The following is an 8,008-nucleotide window of genomic DNA, read 5'->3' on the forward strand; positions in this document are numbered from 1 at the left end:
AGGCTTAGGGTGAGTGTTCGGTTGCTGGTTAGCGAAAGGGTTAGACTTCGGTTTAGTGTTCGGGTTCCCGTTTTGGTAATGTTGGATCTGCATTTTCCAAGGAGGCGAATCCAAGGCTTCAGAGGGAAGTTGAGTGCTCGGGGCCGGGTAGCCCGGTCGGATTTGACCCGGCATTTCTGCGGATGGTCTCGCCTTCGAGAGCGGACCGGCCCCCGTGTTCAGGCTCATTTTCATGCATTTCCAACGTTGGCAAGTGGTCCAATTTGTGATGGGAGCGAACTTGACTGCTCATACCGACTTTGAGTGCTCGGGGCCGGCTGGCCCGGTCGGATTTGATCCGGCGGTTCTGCCGACGGTCTTGAATTCGAGGGCGGACGCTGCCACGTGTTCAGTCCGAATTTCGTGCATTTTGAACGGTGGCAAGTGGTCCAAATTGTGATGGGAGCGAATGTGACTGCTCAAACCGACTTTGACTCTTCGGGGCCGGGTAGCCCAGCGGGATGTGACCCGGTGGTTCTGCCGACGGTCTTGAATTCGAGGGCGGACGTTACCCCGTGTTCAGGCCGACTTTCATGCATTTCCAACGGTGGCAAGTGGTCCAAACTGTGATGGGAGCGAACTTGACTGCTCATACCGACTTTGAAACTTCTAAGCTGGGTAGCTCAGTCTGGTTTGACCCGGCGGTTCTGCCGACGGTCTCGCCTTCGAGGGCGGACCGACCCCCCGCATTCTGTCCGACTTTCATGCATTTCCAACGTTGGCAAGTGGTCCAACTTGTGATGGGAGCGAACTTGACTGCTCATACCGACTTTGAGACTTCAGGACCGGGTAGCTCAGCCGGGTTTGACCCGGCGGTTCTGCCGACGGTCTCGCCTTCGAGAGGGGGCCGATCCCCATGTTCAGGCCGATTTTCATGCATTTTGAGCGTTGGCAAGTGGTCCAAATTGTGATGGGAGCAAACTTGACTGCTCATACCGACTTTGAGTGCTCGGGGCCGGCTAGCGCAGCCGGAATTGACCCGGCGATGCTGCGGATGGTCTCGCCTTTGAGGGTGGGCCGGCCCCCGTGTTCAGGCCGACTTTCATGCATTTCCAACGTTGGCAAGTGTTCCAAACTGAGAAGGGAGTGAACCTGAGTGCTCATACCGACTTTGAGACTTCTAAGCCGGTTAGCCCGGTCGGACGTGACCCGGTGGTTCTGCCGACGGGCCCCCGTGTTCAGGCCAATTTTCATGCATTTCCAACGTTGGCAAGCGGTCCAAACTGTGATGGGAGCGAACTTGACTGCTCATACCGACTTTGAGCGCTCGGGGCCGGCTAGCTCAGCCGGGTTTGACCCGGCGTTGCTGTGGATGGTCTCGCCTTCGAGGGCGGACTGGCCCCCCGTGTTCAGGCCGATTTTCATGCATTTCCAATGTTGGCAAGTGGTCCAAACTGTGATGGGAGCGAACTTGACTGCTCATACCGACTTTGAGACTTCTAAGCCGGGTAGTCCGGCCGGGTTTGACCGGGCGATGCTGCCGACGGTCTCGCCTTCGAGTTTGACGCATTTCCCACGGTGGGAAATCAGTAACCAGAAAAACTTGAAAAAATGCCCAAAAAGAAGAAATCAGTAACCAGCAAAACTTAGACAAATGCCCGAAAATGAGAAATCAGTAACTAGAAAAACGTTCGAAAATGAGAAATGAGTAACCAGTGACACTTAGAATTTTTTTGGGTCAGTACAAATTAGTAACCAGCGACACTTGGTGGCGACAGACGGGAACTGGTGGCAATGGATGGGGTCGGCGGTGGCGGATGAGGTCCGGTAGCAACGGATGGGGACCGGTGGAGATAGGTGGGGACCCGGTGGCGACGGACGGGGCCGGGTGGCGACGGACGGGGCTGGGTGGCGACAGGAGACGACTGTTGGAGACAGGTGGGGCCTGGTGGCGACAGATGGGGACTGCTGGCAACAGACGGGTCTGGTGGCGACGGATGGTGAACGGTGGAGACAGATGGCGATAGGTGGGTCCTGGTGGCAACAGGTGGGTCCTAGTGGAGATTCGTGGGGCCTGGTGGAACCCGGTGGAGACAGGTGGGTCCTGGTGGTGAAAGGTGGGGACTGGTGAGGCCTGGTGGCGACAGGCGGGGACCGGTGGCAGATGGGAACCTTTGGCGACAGATGGGGACCGGTGGCGACAGATGGGGACCAGTGGGGACTGGTGGCAACCGGCGGGCACCGGTGGCGACGGATGGGGACGGTGGCGATGGATGGGGACCGGTGGCGACGGACGGGGACCGGTGGCGACGGACGGGGACCGGTGGCGACAGATGGGGCGTGGTTGGACCTGGTGGTGACAGATGGGGCCCGGTGGGGACTGGTGGAGACAGGTGGAGACCCGATGACGACTGATGGGGACCGGTTCAGACGGAGGGTGCCTGGTGGTGATGGAGCAGGCCTGCGGTGACGGAGGGGGCCTGGTGGCGACGGACGGGGCCTAAATGGATTTGGTCGAGACAGATGTGGCCTGGTGGCGACAGATGGGGCCTGGAGGGGACAGATGGGGCCTGGTGGGGACAGGTGCAGACAGATGGGGACTGTTGGCTACAGATGGGGACCGATGCGACGGATGGGGACGGGTGAAGACACGTGGCAACAAATGGGCACCGGTGGAGACAGGTGGGGCCCGGTGGAGACAGGTGGGGCCCGGTGGAGACAGGTGGGGCCCGGTGGAGACAGGTGGGGACTGATGGGTCCTGGTGGCGACAGACAGGGACCGGTGGCAGATGGGGACCGGTGGCGACAGGTGGGGCCCGGTGGAGACAGGTGGGGACTGATGGGGTCTGGTGGCGACCGGTGGGGACCGGTGTTAGATGGGGACTGATGGTGATGGACGCGGCCTGTTGGCGACGGACGGGGCCTGGCAGCGACTGGTGGAGACAGGTGGGACCAGGTGGTGACAGATGGGTCGTGGTGGTGACTGGTGGGGTGTGGTTGGACCTGGTGGCGACAGATGGGGCCCAGTGGCGACAGATGGGGCCCGGTGGCGACAGATGGGGACTGGTGGAACAGATTGAGACCCGATGGCGACTGATGGGGACCGTTGCCGACGGATGGGGACCGGTGCCGACGGACGGGGCCTGGTGGCGACGGACGGGGCCTGGTGGCGACGGACGGGGCCTGGTGGCGACAGATGGCTCTTGGTGGCGACAGGTGGGGCCTGGTGGCGACAGGTGGGGCCTGGTGGCGACAAATGGGGCCTGGTTGGACTTGGTCGTGAAAGATGGGGCCTGGTGGCAACGGATGGGGATTGGTGGGTCCTGGTGGTGACAGGTGGGTCCTGGTGACGACAGGTGGGTCCTGGTGGGGCAGGATGGGGCCTGGTGGAGACAGGTGGGGCATGGTGGCGACAAATGGGGACTGGTGGTGACAGGTGGGTCCTGGAGACAGGTGGGGACCGGTGGCGACAGGTGTGGACCGGTGGGACCCGGTGGAGACAGGTGGGTCGTGGTGGCGACAAGTGGGGCCTGGTTGGGCCTGGTGGCGAAAGATGGGGACCGGTGGAGACAGGTGGGGCCCGGTGGAGACATGTGGAGACCGGTGGCGACAGGTGGAGACCGGTGGTGATATTTGGGGACTGATGGGGACTTGTGGTGACAGATGGGGCCCGGTGGCGACAGGTGGGGACCGGTGGGGACAGATGGGGACTGGATGTGATAGTTGGCGACTGGTGGCAACAGGTAGGACCTGGTGGTGATAGTTGGGGACTGATGAGGACTGGTGGCAACAGATGGGGACCGGTGAGATCCGGTGGCGACAGGTGGGTCCTGGTGGCGACAGGTGGGTCGTGGTGGTGACAGATGGGGTGTGGTTGGGCCTGGTGGCAACAGATGGGGCCCGGTGGCGACAGATGGGGATGTTGGCGACAGATGGGGACCGGTGGCGACAGATGGGGACTGATGGGGCCCGGTGGCGACAGATGGTGATGTTGGCGACAGATGGGGCCCGGTGGCGACAGATGGGGACCGGTGGCGACAGATGGGGACCGGTGGCGACAGATGGGGACCGGTGGCATCTCATGGGGACTGGTGCCGACGGATGGGGCCAGGTGGCGACCGACGGGGCCTGGTGGCGACAGGAGACGACTGGTGATGACAGGTGGGGCATGGTGGCAACAGATGGGGCCTGGTTGGAACTGGTTGTGACAGATGGGGCCTGGTAGGGACTGGTGGAGACAGATGGGGACTGCTGGCAACAGATGGGGGCCGGTGGCGACGGATGGGGACCGGTGGCGATAATTGGAGACTGGTGGAGACAGGTGGTGACAGGAGGGTCCTAATGGCGACAGGTGGGTCCTGGTTGGGCCGGTTGGCGACTGATGGGGCCTGGCGGTGACGGATGGGGCCCGGTGGGGACTGGTGGAGCATGGTGGTGACAAATGGTGACCTGTGGCGACTGATGGGGCCTGGTGGAGACAGGTGGGGCCTGGTGGGGCCCGGTGGGGCCCGGTGGGGACCGGTGGGGACAGGTGGGGACCGGTGGGGACCGGTGGAGACAGGTGGAGACCGGTGGAGACAGGTGGGGACCGGTGGGGACCGGTGGGGACCGGTGGAGACAGGTGGGGACCGGTGGAGACAGGTGGGGACCGGTGGGGACCGGTGGAGACAGGTGGGGACCGGTGGAGACAGGTGGGGACCGGTGGAGACAGGTGGGGACAGGTGGGGACCGGTGGAGACAGGTGGGGACCGGTGGAGACAGGTGGGGACAGGTGGAGACAGGTGGAGACAGGTGGAGACAGGTGGAGACAGGTGGGGACAGGTGGAGACAGGTGGAGACAGGTGGGGACCGGTGGAGACAGGTGGGGACCGGTGGAGACAGGTGGGGACCGGTGGAGACAGGTGGGGACCGGTGGCGACAGGTGGGTCCTGGTGGCGACAGGTAGTGACCGGTGTAGACAGGTGGGTCCTGGTGCGACAGATGGAGTGTGGTGGCGACAGGTGGGGACCGGTGGCGACAGGTAGTGACCGGTGTAGACAGGTGGGTCCTGGTGGTGACAGATGGGGCGTGGTTGGGCCTGGTGGCGACAGATGGGGGCCCGGTGGCGACAGATGGGGACCGGTGGCGACAGATGGGGGCCCGGTGGCAACAGATGGGGGCCCGGTGGCGACAGATGGGGGCCCGGTGGCGACAGATGGGGGCCCGGTGGCGACAGATGGGGGCCCGGTGGCGACAGATGGGGGCCCGGTGGCGACAGATGGGGCGTGGTTGGACCTGGTGGTGACAGATGGGGCCCGGTGGGGACTGGTGGAGACAGGTGGAGACCCGATGACGACTGATGGGGACCGGTTCAGACGGAGGGTGCCTGGTGGTGATGGAGCAGGCCTGCGGTGACGGAGGGGGCCTGGTGGGGACGGACGGGGCCTAAATGGATTTGGTCGAGACAGATGTGGCCTGGTGGCGACAGATGGGGCCTGGAGGGGACAGATGGGGCCTGGTGGGGACAGGTGCAGACAGATGGGGACTGTTGGCTACAGATGGGGACCAATGGCGACGGATGGGGACGGGTGAAGACACGTGGCAACAAATGGGCACCGGTGGAGACAGGTGGGGCCCGGTGGAGACAGGTGGGGCCCGGTGGAGACAGGTGGGGCCCGGTGGAGACAGGTGGGGCCCGGTGGAGACAGGTGGGGACTGATGGGGTCTGGTGGGGACCGGTGTTAGATGGGGACTGATGGTGACGGACGCGGCCTGTTGGCGACGGACGGGGCCTGGCGGCGACTGGTGGAGACAGGTGGGACCAGGTGGTGACAGATGGGTCGTGGTGGTGACTGGTGGGGTGTGGTTGGACCTGGTGGCGACAGATGGGGCCCAGTGGCGACAGATGGGGCCCGGTGGCGACAGATGGGGACTGGTGGAACAGATTGAGACCCGATGGCGACTGATGGGGACCGTTGCCGACGGATGGGGACCGGTGCCGACGGACGGGGCCTGGTGGCGACGGACGGGGCCTGGTGGCGACAGATGGCTCTTGGTGGCGACAGGTGGGGCCTGGTGGCGACAGGTGGGGCCTGGTGGCGACAAATGGGGCCTGGTTGGACTTGGTCGTGAAAGATGGGGCCTGGTGGCAACGGATGGGGATTGGTGGGTCCTGGTGGTGACAGGTGGGTCCTGGTGACGACAGGTGGGTCCTGGTGGGGCAGGATGGGGCCTGGTGGAGACAGGTGGGGCATGGTGGCGACAAATGGGGACTGGTGGTGACAGGTGGGTCCTGGAGACAGGTGGGGACCGGTGGCGACAGGTGTGGACCGGTGGGACCCGGTGGAGACAGGTGGGTCGTGGTGGCGACAAGTGGGGCCTGGTTGGGCCTGGTGGCGAAAGATGGGGACCGGTGGAGACAGGTGGGGCCCGGTGGAGACATGTGGAGACCGGTGGCGACAGGTGGAGACCGGTGGTGATATTTGGGGACTGATGGGGACTTGTGGTGACAGATGGGGCCCGGTGGCGACAGGTGGGGACCGGTGGGGACAGATGGGGACTGGATGTGATAGTTGGCGACTGGTGGCAACAGGTAGGACCTGGTGGTGATAGTTGGGGACTGATGAGGACTGGTGGCAACAGATGGGGACCGGTGAGATCCGGTGGCGACAGGTGGGTCGTGGTGGTGACAGATGGGGTGTGGTTGGGCCTGGTGGCAACAGATGGGGCCCGGTGGCGACAGATGGGGATGTTGGCGACAGATGGGGACCGGTGGGGCCCGGTGGCGACAGATGGTGATGTTGGCGACAGATGGGGCCCGGTGGCGACAGATGGGGACCGGTGGCGACAGATGGGGACCGGTGGCGACAGATGGGGACCGGTGGCGACAGATGGGGACCCGATGACGACTAATGGGGACCGGTGGCATCTCATGGGGACTGGTGCCGACGGATGGGGCCAGGTGGCGACCGACGGGGCCTGGTGGCGACAGGAGACGACTGGTGATGACAGGTGGGGCATGGTGGCAACAGATGGGGCCTGGTTGGAACTGGTTGTGACAGATGGGGCCTGGTAGGGACTGGTGGAGACAGATGGGGACTGCTGGCAACAGATGGGGGCCGGTGGCGACGGATGGGGACCGGTGGCGATAATTGGAGACTGGTGGAGACAGGTGGTGACAGGAGGGTCCTAATGGCGACAGGTGGGTCCTGGTTGGGCCGGTTGGCGACTGATGGGGCCTGGTGGTGACGGATGGGGCCCGGTGGGGACTGGTGGAGACAGGTGGGGACCGGTGGTGACAAATGGTGACCTGTGGCGACTGATGGGGCCTGGTGGAGACAGGTGGGGCCTGGTGGGGCCCGGTGGGGACAGGTGGGGACCAGTGGGGACAGGTGGGGACAGGTGGGGACAGGTGGGGACCGGTGGGGACAGGTGGGGACCGGTGGGGACCGGTGGGGACAGGTGGGGACAGGTGGGGACAGGTGGGGACCGGTGGGGACCGGTGGAGACAGGTGGGGACAGGTGGGGACAGGTGGGGACAGGTGGGGACCGGTGGGGACAGGTGGGGACAGGTGGGGACAGGTGGGGACCGGTGGAGACAGGTGGGGACCGGTGGAGACAGGTGGGGACCGGTGGAGACAGGTGGAGACAGGTGGAGACAGGTGGGGACCGGTGGGGACAGGTGGGGACCGGTGGAGACCGGTGGAGACAGGTGGGGACCGGTGGAGACAGGTGGGGACCGGTGGAGACAGGTGGGGACCGGTGGAGACAGGTGGGGACCGGTGGAGACAGGTGGGGACCGGTGGGGACCGGTGGAGACAGGTGGAGACAGGTGGAGACAGGTGGGGACCGGTGGAGACAGGTGGGGACCGGTGGAGACAGGTGGGGACCGGTGGAGACAGGTGGGTCCTGGTGGCGACAGGTGGGTCCTGGTGGCGACAGGTAGTGACCGGTGTAGACAGGTGGGTCCTGGTGCGACAGATGGAGTGTGGTGGCGACAGGTGGGGACCGGTGGCGACAGGTAGTGACCGGTGTAGACAGGTGGGTCCTG

The sequence above is a fragment of the Chiloscyllium plagiosum genome, unplaced genomic scaffold (genome assembly GCF_037043375.1).
Source record: "Chiloscyllium plagiosum isolate Xiang-an unplaced genomic scaffold, Cpla_swu_hap1 HiC_scaffold_43, whole genome shotgun sequence".
NCBI classification, from domain to species: Eukaryota; Metazoa; Chordata; class Chondrichthyes; order Orectolobiformes; family Hemiscylliidae; genus Chiloscyllium; species Chiloscyllium plagiosum.